At 37.4% G+C, this 12,902-nt stretch overlaps 1 protein-coding gene across 1 annotated transcript in view; it reads right to left on the bottom strand.

The window, feature by feature from the left end:
- The window catches only part of LARP7 (La ribonucleoprotein 7, transcriptional regulator), a 1,030,416-nt gene that overhangs the window by 840,678 nt on the left and 176,836 nt on the right, over positions 1-12,902 (bottom strand). The gene's annotated exons all lie outside the window — the stretch shown is intronic.

Genomic DNA, 12,902 nt, shown 5'->3' with positions numbered 1-12,902 from the left:
GTACTGATGAGTGGATTATATATATATATCAGGGCTGTTATAGAAATGTTATGCCCATTTTTCAAGCCAGTTATGTAGTTGGAAAAGGTACTGTTCAAGTTATTTTTAATTTATTTTTTTTTAATAATTTCTTGAGACTGGATCTGTAGAGAACCATGTTGTCTGCATACAGAACAACAGATTTTCTGGAAAGATCAAGTGGAAGTTGATAAAAAAAGAGAAAACAAGGAGGGCCAGGATGGAACCTAGCTTTTGCAGGGAGAAGCTAGAAAATGAGGAAGTAATTTTAACAATGAAGTACCTGTATGAGAGGTAATGGTTAAATTGGTCTGATGATTTTGGATTTAATCAACCAGTTAACTGGGCATTGAGAAGAAGTTGGTGATTGACTGGATCAACTGCTTTTGTCAGCTCTGTGAATACAGACTCAGCCTGCTGACCTTTGTCCATCTTTATGGGAATCTCATCTCTTAGATTCCATACGGTAGTGAGGTGCTCCTTCCTGTCTGGAAATTACATTTATGTCTGGACAGTAGTTTGTATGTTTAAATATACAGAAAAGTTGTAAGTAAATTAGATTTTTACAGAATTTATATGGAGTATAAAATGGCATAGGCTGGAAGTCAGAATCTTTTGGAATAGGATAATTTTTTATCATTCCCAAATTGTGGAAATAAGACATTCATATAATGATAGGTTGTGGATGTGCTATATCAGTTTCACTGGATGTTCCTTACAGAAAGAAAGGGAGAGGGATAGTCATAGATACTTAGGTTTTGCTAGTAGTGAGGCTTGTTCATTCCTACAGAGGTTAGCTTTTTATCTTCAGATACCTACTTTGGTTAAATTATGGAGCAAGATGAATACTGTCCTTGTAGGCAGAAGTTTATTACTTTCAGAGGGGTCTGGTTTGATCACAAGTAACATAAGAAGTGTTAGTTCTGGGCTTAGCCCTAGATTTGTTTTGAGCTTTAGAAATCTGGAAATAGGGAAGAATCAGGAATTTCATATGGATTGAGTTCAATTAGTTTTCTACTGTCATCTTCCACATCTAGATTATTTACTATAGGTGACCAGTTTAAGTTATTCACATAGCACAAGATTAAGAAATTATTTGAGATTTTAGTAAGAATAACATTTTGTTTGTTAGACAGTTAAGCATGGAGTTGGATAGAGAAAGGTGGAAGAGTCGCCACCTGTCCCAACTTGCTTGTAGCAATCCCACTTTCAAGCTCATTGCCCCATAACTACAAGCAGGGCATGAAATATCCTAGTTTAGGGACATTTTCTATCTTTTCCAGTCTAAAACAGCAGCAGTGGTATTTTCACAAGATTTTACTTTGTTGATTAACCGTCTGACTGGAAATTATGTTCAGGGAACAGAGGACCTAAACAGGGGGGAGTGTGTGAACTACGATGGAAATGAATTATGTTTGGGGAACGGGAGTGTGAGAACAGACCATGTTCGGGGAACGGGAGTGTGAGAACAGACCTTCTGCAGTAAGGAAACTTTTTTGATTATGGTCGGGGAAGTATGTGTGTGCGTGTATACAAGTTTATATGAGCCTTTTAGTGACTGATGATTAGTTCTGTTAACATGCAGTACCTTTTTTAGCTTTTTATAACTGTGTTCTCATGCTTAGTAATGGTATTCACAGTCATATGTGTATTTATTTCATGTGAGTCTAAAGTGTCAAGTTTGTTAAAGGAGTTGCTATGTTTGGATGGATATTACCCAGAGGAAAGATATGCATCTGCTTACTCTTTTACTCACTGCTGTGATAAAATAATAGTGATAGCCAGGTGTACCAAGCCCTTCTGACTAGTAAACAATGATAACAAAACTAAGTCAGAGGTTGAACCATAGGTTCATAGGTTAGTACTATGCTAACTGCCCTTGCGAGCCATTTTAAGCCTAGCCAATTACCCCCAGTAGCACTGATTCGATTGCAGTCAGTTACATTTTGAAAATCTGTACTAATACCTTAATGATTATATCTGGTTTAGCGCACTGAGAAAGGTTTCATTGAAATGAGTGACAGTTTCATCCTGGGGCAGATTAGTATTTGCCAATTATAATGTTTTAGGTTGGATATGAAGGTGTCACTGTTTAACTTACTTAAACTGTGTAAAGGTTGTAGTGATGTTTTTTGTGACATGACTTTCTCCCTACAAGTTTTGGAAGGTGATCTCTAACAGAGTTTGAAAGGGTGCAAATACATGCAATTTTATTTGGGTTAGATGTAAGAGTTCAGTCAAAGGTAGATTTTTTTATGGTTTGACAAAGCCCTATAATATGCACTTTATGGCCGCCGCCGGGGGGTTCTGGATTCAGCAAGGGAGCCGAGAATCAAAAAAGTTTGGGAACCACTGCACTAATCCATCTAGACTTGGTGTACATTTTTCTTTGCCTTCCTTTATAGCATTCTCTAACTATTTCCTCTCAATTACGTTTCCATTACTTCCACTCCTTTTTCATCTTCTTTACTTTCCATGTAGCTGTCACATTTTGTCATACATATTCTGTACATACCTTTCAACTATATCCATAATTCCCTCATTAATACATTTTAACTGCCATGTATCCTTCATTACATTAATTTTTCTTTCATTATATCTCAATTTCTTACTCAAAAACGAGGAAACAACTTATCTTCTCTCTTTCAAATAGCACTTCTGTCTAAACATCATTCTGGTTTTCCTTTGTTATCATATATTTTCTCCAAGGCTTCTTTTCCCCTTTCTCTAATCTTCTTTCACAAATGTTTGCTTATTATAGATCATCTTTTCCTTCTTCCACTGCTCTCTCTCTTATTTTTAAGTATATATTTTTAAACTTTGATTTACACATCCACCACTTTGTTAAACTACCATAATATGGCTTCAATGTTATAACATCTTTCCACAATTGCCCTCTTTCTTTTTCACGGCATTCCATTACTAAATTTTTTTTCTGTCAGTCTTTTTAAAACACTTTTCCTTATTTTATATTTCTGCTCCTATTATTTCCAATATAGCCGTATAATATGAAAACTTTGCTTCCCTAATTTCATCTTTTATTCCATGTCATCTATAAACAAAATATAATCAAACTCGGTTTTAAGTAACCCTGTCTTATAAGTACATTCTCTCCCTTTACCTTTTCCTACCCTATCATTATTTACAACCCCTCTCAGCATTTTCACATCTTGTGCTATCTTCTCTTTCACCTTTCTTAAATTACAATTAGATTCCCACCACCATAGACATATTTACTATCACATAATTTACTCAAACATTTTTTTCTTTGTTACATTTATATGTACACACACTACTACTATTCAAAACACCTTGTGCCCCTTTCTTACATCACATACAAAAACTCTCCCTGCACTTTTGGCTGACATCAAAGATGTAAATATCAACTTCATGAACTCTAATCTAACTTTGACTTGAGAGTGGGGTCCATTCCTGTCATGGTATTAGAAAGCCAAAAGATATGGCGAAATAAAAAGGGACTACCACTATGCCTTTCCACACTATTACAATAATTCCAACTATATCCTTTCATCTCTATCTACTCTTCCATCTAACATCGCATGACACAAATCACATACCTCAAACTTACACATTCAACTTCTACCTACACACAAACGCTTCCTAGTTATTCCTCAATAGGCTCAACCATATTTTCTACAGACACATTTCTACTAGCCAAAGTAAAAATCTTCCAACAACACAAAGTCTACCATAACTATCCCAAACATTATTACTGCCAGAAAACCAAACGACAACCACACCACTCCACTCAAAACACCCTTTCTAACTTAACAACATGCGGGGATATAAACCCAAACCCAGGGGCTCTTTCCAAAATGCAAAACCAACCAAATGTCTAAATTTTACTACCATTAATATACAAAGCATAAGAAACAAAATTCCCCACTTCCATGCATGGTTACACCTAAACAGACCCGATTTCACAGCTATGACAGAGACATGGCTGAAGCCATGCATAAATAATACAAAATTCCTAGCCCCCCCCCCCAACTATTCATGCCTTAGAAACGTCAGACCACAGAAAAAAGGGCAGGGACGTTACCGTAATAAACCCAAGTAGCTATACCATAGTTCCCTACTCAAAACCCATTCCACATTTCTCCCCTGCTGAACTCTTAGTTACAATATTAAAACTAAATAACCACAAAACCCTATGCATCATAGTTTTATACATTCCCCCAGGCGATAACATTCCCATTCTAAAAGAGATTCTAGCCTGGTCATCCAAACATATTCAAAATGAAACTATCATCCTAGGGGATGTAAATATAAATTGGTCAAACATCACCAATCAAAACCTCCAAGCAAATATCAACCTATACAACTACACTGAACCAATTTCTGATACAACCAGGCCCAACAATCAAATGAAACAAGGTTCAACCTTAGATTGGATCCTTGTGTCTGACCCAAATAAAATCTCCACTTCTGGAACTTTACCAAACATTATCAGTGACCACCTACTAACCTTCGCCATCCGCAAAACTACTACGACGACTGGTAATCATTACTTAAAACTAATAAGAGACCTGTCCAATTTCTCTCCAGAACCTCTAAATAAAATCTTATATCATACTAACTGGACTCCATTACATAACATTCCACTATATGAAGAAGTTGAATTATTCAATTCAACATTTCTCAAAATCCTAGATGGAGTAGCACCACCCAGAATAAAGAGAGTCAAGACTAACCACGCAACTTGGCTCACAAAACCTACAAAGCAAATCATGTCCTCCAGAGATAAAGCTTGGAGAACATGGCAAAAACACAAAAACCCAGCTGACCTGATACAATACAAACAACTACGTAATCAAGCCAAAAGACAGGTTATTAAAGATAAAAAGACTATTACCATAAGCTACAAAACCAGCATAGACTAAACCCTCAAAAATTCTGGGGAACAATAAATTCCCTTATTCACCCAGGGTCTAACTCCAATCCAAGCCCATACCCTGATAAACCCCCCTCAGATATAGCCTCTTGCTTCAACTCATTTTATTGACACCACTGTGAAGCTGACCACTACTTTCCCCTCTTCAAGCCTAAACTCACCAGACCAGTATACTACTTATTCTAAACCATCCCCACCACCATCTTTTTCTTTCAGTCCCATACCCACAAGCACCATAAAGAAGCTGCTTCATAAACTCTAACCCTGCTCCTGTGCTTCTGACAACCTACCTGCTGAATTCCTAAAAATAACTGCTGATTCCATAGCGTACCCCATTAGTATACTAATCAATAGAGCAATCAAAGAGTCTTATGTACCCAATATCTGGAAAAAAGCTTACATTCTGCCCCTGCACAAAGGAGGCAAAAACTCTGACATCTCAAACTTCCGGCCAGTAGCCATTCTCTTCCCCATCTCTAAAATACTTGAAAAATGTGTCCACACCCCACTAATCAACCACTTAAATCAACACCCAACTACTCACCCCTACCCAATATGGCTTTAGACCAGGCCATAGCACAAATAAATACAGCTCTCATCTCCTTTTTGGATACAGTAAATTGAGCTTGCGATTCAGGTCTGATAGTCTCTTCACTCTTCCTCGACCTTTCAAAGGCATTTGATACAATTTCTCACCCCATTTTAGTCTCTAAACTTAATAACCTAGGTGTCTCACCCCCAAACCTAAATTGGTTCTCTAGCTACCTTTCTGACAGATACCAATTAAACCAAATGGCAGCAATCCTCTTCCACCTTCTTAAAAATCTCCACAGGTGTCCCACAAGGCTCAATATTGGGCCCCATATATTTAACTTATTCATCAACAATTTCCATGAGTCACCAATACAGGCTGACGTAATAGGCAGATGACTCGACAATTATCTATACTGCAAAAACCCCTTCTGAGCTTCAACTACTAACCCAAAATGCCTTTACATCTACTGAAAAATGGATGTCAAATAATCACCTCGCTCTCAACCCAAACAAGACCAAACTGATTCTATTTACTCCAAAAAAACAACACCCCAGAACAGAGCTGAATTCTCTATCCTCTCCCAAAATAATACCTCCATAGAAGTTGTCCCCAGTACCAAACTATTAGGAGTCACTATCTATGAAACCATAACTTTTGAACCCCACATACTCAATAACATCACAAAGACACACCAGAAACTAGGTACCCTCTACAGACATAGCTATTACCTAAATAACAATGCCAAAAGAACACTAGCCTCTGCCTTCCCACTTCCATCCCTCCTATATGGTGCCGCCATCCTCACTAATATACACTCTTCACTAAAAAACAAATATATGCTACAATAAAATTGCTAGATTTGCAACAAATGCTAGATCCTCATCACATCTCTGTTCCTCACTGCAACAACTAAACTGGTTTGAACTTCCACTCTATCTCAACTACCTCCACTTAATTACTGCACATAAAATAATATATAAACCAACAGGTTGTTCAACTCTCTCCTCTTTATTAAATCTGTACCATCCAAACAGACAACTTAGATCTGAAAACAAAATTCTGCTTAAAGTCAATAAACCTCAACTTCCAGCTAGCCAAATGCTTTACTCCTTCACTACCTCCAAACTTTTGAAAAACCTCACAACCTCAATAACCTCCATCTCATATCCTGCTCTCTTTAAAAAAAACCTCAGACAACACCTATCTACCTGCTGATTATACCCATGCCAAAAATAACTCCTCTTCTCACTACTCCCACTCTCTGGGGCTACAGGTATGCACTCTTAGCAGGTCTGCAGCCATACCTATGACTGTTACTACACTGCCTAGACAAACCATTCTCTGGGGCTACAGGTATGCACTCTTAGCAGGTCTGCAGCCATAGCTATGACTGTTACTACACTGCCTACACAGATTTAAATGCATGTAAATAACTGTATACGATGTTACTGTTTTTTCTGCCTCCCAACCAGTAATGTCTATGGCATCTATAGGACTAAAAGTACATGTTAATATCAATGGGACTACCATAAAACTGCAAATGGAATTGCTAAAAAACTGTAAATAGTGCTACATTTTTTGATATTTGTATTTTTTTGATATTTGTATTTCTGTAATGTGACTTTTATGTGGAGCTTTTCTCCCCGGGCCTCCACTGAAAATGGGCTCACCTAGGCCCAGTGGACATTCCCGGTAAATAAATGCAATAAATACTAAATAATCTCTTCATTTTCAATGATGTATCACTTCCTACATTCCACACTATCTCAAATTCCACCTTTTTCCTTTTATCTCTACATCAAGTAAACAAATCACCTCTGCATTTATTTTTTCACACCAAACACCATCATTCTTCTAACATCACTTTTCATGCTGGTCACATTCAGTGATGCTACACTTCTTTCCATATACCTTTGCATTTTTTTACCTTTTCCATTTTTTTTTTTGTTTGTTTTGTTTGGCCTTCTTTTTCTCATTCTCACCTTTCCCCCAATAGAAACTTCAGCCTATTTTTCTAACTTGTTGCTTATATCTCCCTCTTCTTCCTCTGTTTCTAAAACCCCAAGTTTACAAGGAATTTAGGGCTGAAATTGCTCTATGGTCAAGAATCCAATCAGGTCAATGCTAATAACTTTATGCCTTTTAGAAAACCATCTGCTTTTCTCCCTCAACAACATCCGATATTGGAAGCATTTGAGCAAGCCTGTGAGCTTGATTTATTTGAGCTTTACAATAACAAAGGAACAAAACCATGTTTTTATAATACTACCTCAGATGAAAGAGCTGCTATCAATAGTTTGAGAAATAATGAAAACATAGTAATCAGGCAAGCCGATAAAGGCGGTGCCGTAGTTGTAATGGATAGATCATTTTATACAAATACAATGGAACAGATGTTATCTGACAATGACACTTATTTTCTTATACAGAATTATGATCTTAATAACTTAATCAGGGATGTTCATGGTCATCTTTATGATTTATTATTAACTGATGTCATTGATAAAGAATTATATTCTTATCTGTTGGTTGACAATCCTCTTGTTCCTTCGTTTAGAGGACTTCCAAAAATTCATAAAGGATTGGATAATCCTTCTTTGAGACCCATTGTGTCTAGTAAGGGATGGCTCACTGAGCCAATTTCCATTTATCTAGATAAAATGTTCAAACCTGTTGTTTCCAATGTCAAACAGATATTGAAGGACACCACCAATTTTTTGGAAAATTTGACTACATATCTTAATTCCACCCTGTTTGAAATGAGTGACATTCTTGTTAGTCTTGATGTGAAGTCATTGTTTACATCCATACCCAATGATATCGGGATGGAATATGTTAGAGCTTTCTTTGTAAAACAGTTGCTTCCCACTCACAATATTTCCAGATGGATGTCACTTTTGGAACTTGTCCTCGAATATAATGTTTTATTTTATGACAACAAGTATTACCTTCAGACAAAAGGTGTAGCGATGGGCACGCCATGTGCCAATGCATACGCAAACTTAGTATTGGCACATTGGGAGGACATTTATGTCCATGGTAATAATAACAGCTTTTTAACGCATCTCAAATACTATAATAGATTTGTAGATGACGTTTTTATCATATGGGGTGGCACACCAGAACAGCTACTTGAATTCGTGTCCTATTTAAATCACACCACAGAATTTCTTAGTTTTGAATGTAATCACTCAGACAAGGAAATGGCATTTCTAGATGTGAAGGTCATCAAGACGGACAACGGTCTTGAGACTGAACTCTATAGGAAAGAGTGCTGGAGGAACAACTTATTACACCGCAACAGCATGCATCCCAGGCATGTGTATGAAAATATTGTAACCAACCAAGTCACGAGGATGTCGAGATTAACAACTCTCGACTCCACTTATGATGACCATAAGTTACAACTAGCCAGTAATTTTATACACAGAGGATATGACAGTCATAAGGTATACAAAAACATACGGGATGGGGATCGCTTTAGAACTGGCAAAGGAATTCCACTTCTCAAAAGAACACAGATAGATCCTCCACATGTTAGGAATACATCCACTACAAATAGGATAGTCATTCCTTATACCAATAAAAATAGTCATGTCCTACAAGTTCTCAACAACAACTGGAGAATGTTGTTGTTTGACGATAACATCAGAAAATTAGTTGATACTAGACCACAAGTAGCCTACAGGAATATGTATTCTTTAAACAGATTACTTTGTTATGATAGAAAGCCTTCAGTTGGTAGGAGTTTGAACAAGAAGGGCACATATCCATGTTATTCTTGTAATCAGTGCAAGTTCATAGCTGTTTCAGATTGCTTTATTCACCCATTTACAGGATACAAATATATGTCCAGGTTTTATGCTGACTGCATATCCACTAACTTGGTATATGTAGCTGAGTGTCAGGCATGTAAATTATTTTACGTTGGGATGACTACTAGGACCCTTCGTGAGCGCATACGTGAACATGTTTATGCTATTGAGAAAGCCAACACTACTAACGCCTTGGCAAAACATGTCTTAGATAGCGATGCCTCACACTCTTTTAAATTTAAGGTCTTGGAACTGGTTCACAAAGGAGGCAGACTAGGTAACATTAGGAACAATACTGAAGAGAGAGAAGGGAAATGGATCTTGAAGTTACAAGCCCATAGGCTTGGACTCAATGATAGATTCACACTTAGACCATTCCTAGTCAATAGACCTTTGAAACACTGATTTTACATATATATGCATATATATATTTTGATTTTATCAGTATTAATAATGTTTGTTTTTAACTATATGTTGCCCTTTTAATGATACGTTACCTTAAATCAGGTCTAATTATTTTCAGTATCTGATTTGCTAATTGTTGATACCTGTTGTGTATTTAAATGATTTGCTTTATACTGCACTTGATGTCTGATGAAGCGTTGGATACAACGTGAAAGCGCTTACCACTGCAGTTTCTTGTTTTGTTTTGTCATTAAACCTGGATTTTAATGAATTTTATGGACTGTGACTCGATCTACTTGTTCATTTGAACCTCTCAACTGGATTTATCCTTACAGCGCATGTTGCACACCTCTAAGATTGTTTTGTGTTTGTGATTTGTTCTTACAGAGGGTGCTTTACCTGGCAATATATTGGTTCTTAGTTCTTATATGGAAGTTTATCCGATTTTTTTTCTCTGTCTAGAGATATAATGATGTAAACTGTTTTATGCCTACGGGTAAGTTACTGATTGGTTAATTGTCTTTTATAATGATCTAATTGGTTCATTTTATACTTTTGTACTGTCAGAAATATTAACAGTATATAAGCTTGTGTATTCCTTTGTTCTGGGAGTCTCCCTGGTGCTTTCCATGAGGCTCCCACACGTGTGTATGGAGGTTAATAAATACCACTGAAAGAGAGAAAGAAGTGTATTTGCCTTCATTTTAAGGTAAAGTATAACTTAACAAGTTGCAGCAGTCAGGAATTGAACAAAATACTGCTAGTGAAAGAGCCCATGACAGAATTTTCTGTTCCTGCTGTGTTTCTTTCATTTCCTGAATTTGCCTGCCTTAAAAAAAAAAAAAAAAAAAGTTTTTTGATATTGACAATTATGTAGAAATAATATAATTTCTCTCATTCAGTCATTTTAAGGTAAGTGGCATGCATTTCTTTCCTATTGATTGCACAGTATGAGTGTGGGTTAAAACAAAAAAGCTGATGAAATATCTATGACCATAAAACATTGTGCGGTAGGTGGAATACAGCTTAAAATAGTAGCCGGGTTTGGTACAATTGGGAAAACAGGCAAAACAGCTTTATTGACTTCTCGCAAGTTTTGCACAAATTTGTAAGCTTGTTTGCCAGGTTTTTTTACTGGTAATATTGGGGTATTACATGGGCTTGTGATGGGTACTATGATTCCTTGCTGTTCTAACGCAGAAATGACAGGGGCAATGCTGAATATAGCCTCAGCTGTCAAGGAGTACTGCGGTACTCGCGGCAGCTTTGCTTCTGGTTTAAGAGTTATTTTTACTGGAGTAGCTGATGCTAAAAATCCGACATCATTGTCAAGAGTAGTCCATAGGAGAGAGGGTAGGGAATGTAAACACCTGTTTCTATCGAGGTCTGACTGGATATACACACTGTCTGCAAAGTAAGAGTTTCATCTAAGGCTGCAAGGGTACTATCCTGTTGGTCTGAAGGTACTTGTAGATAGACTCCATCAGCTGTGCAACTACAAGGCTTGCACACCTGGATCCACATATCACACATCAAAAAGGTTGTGCCATCCGAAGACCAACAGCCTTTACCTTTATCAACTCCAGACTCTCCACCTATTGCTACTCGTACACGAAGTAAAACTGTTCCAGTGCATGACGATGCCTAATATCTACCCTTGTGGAAAACTCCAAACTCCTGACACTATGCAAACTCAACCTCCATTTCCACAAAAATACTGGACAGCCATTTTGGTGGTCATTCTTGTTGTACTGTTATTTTTAATATGGCCATTTTTATTTCCTGCTCCACTGACACATCACAACAGACGAGCTATTTGGCACCCACCTTTCAACACCTACCAAGCTATCAAATATGCTTATGCTTCTACATTTAATGTTTCAAACTGCTGGATCTGCACTGCCATTCCCTCTGTCCATGAGGGATTGTCATTGGCTGCGGCTCCACTAAGTATCATCGATACATGGTCTAGCTTACTCAACAACACCGCTAATATCACATCCAGCAAATCTACTGCATTACAACTTTCCCTCCGTCACAATGGCACTCTGTGTTTTTGACGAAATTACTCAAGTCGACATCACTGGACTTGAAAAATGGGACAAAGTTTCTGCAACACGACAGTTGAATACCAGTGCAATTACAAAGAAGGAAACCGTATATTCTCGGGCTGTCAAGTCTCGTTTGATGCCATTCAGCCAACATTGGGAAATGCCTCATTAAATGGCTCTCACAAGATCATACTTTTTGCCGTATTCCATGGCATGACCACGGGCAGCAACAATTCCTCAGTCGTTACAACCCTGGTGCAGGACTGTTATTTTATATGCTGAAGAAAGGCCTATAAATGGCTAGCGTAAAATTGGTCTGGTAGCTGTTTTTTAGGTTATTTAGTCCCAGCCATCTGACATACATCTGCTTTACCTCAAGGAAAAATTCGGAACATTTGAGAGGTCAAAAAGCCTACCAATCCGGTGGGCCAAGTTGATGCTTCATGGATTTATCATCATGATCTAGCTCATGCTGGCACCAAAGGACCATCTCAAATGGACTTGGGTGATGACATCATATCATGGGCTGGTATATTTCCAGCATATGGAGCAGTGAAATCAATTTGGGAACTGAGAAAGCTGTCTAAGTTACTCGAAATATTAAGCAATGCTACATTTTCTGCTCTAGAACTAGTAAGTGATGAACTGACTGCTATGAAAGCTGTAGTCCTTCAAAATCGTATGGCTCTCGACTTCACCCTAGCGGCGAAAGGAGGAACTTGCGCTTTAATCCAGACTGAGTGTTGTACGTTTATTCCTGACAATCAGCACAAAATTGAAAGTCATCTTGAATGGATTCAAAAAGTCTCCGAACTGTCTAAAACCAAAGAGGCCGATAACTCAACATGGGCATGGTTAACCAACCTGTTCTCAGGTTGGGGAGGTGGACTATTAAAGTTGATTTTATTAATTGCAGTATTAGCCATTGTTGCTTTTCTTGTCATATTTTTAATCAAAGCACTGATCTTAAAATTAATGTCTTCAAAAACTGTAAAAAAGGTGCCAATGTTTTATATGCTTGCAGCCATAAATATAAATGATGAAATGACAATGTATAATAATGATGAAAAGACCAGCAACATGGTTATGTTAGATTTGGGGCAAATGTATGATAGATTAAATGGTGAAGCTTACACAGCATCAAATGGGGGATTGTAGAATAT

The sequence above is a fragment of the Protopterus annectens genome, chromosome 2.part0 (genome assembly GCF_019279795.1).
Source record: "Protopterus annectens isolate FY-2018-M chromosome 2.part0, PAN1.0, whole genome shotgun sequence".
Classification (NCBI taxonomy): Eukaryota; Metazoa; Chordata; order Ceratodontiformes; family Protopteridae; genus Protopterus; species Protopterus annectens.
This window is presented reverse-complemented; position numbering and strand designations above follow the sequence as displayed.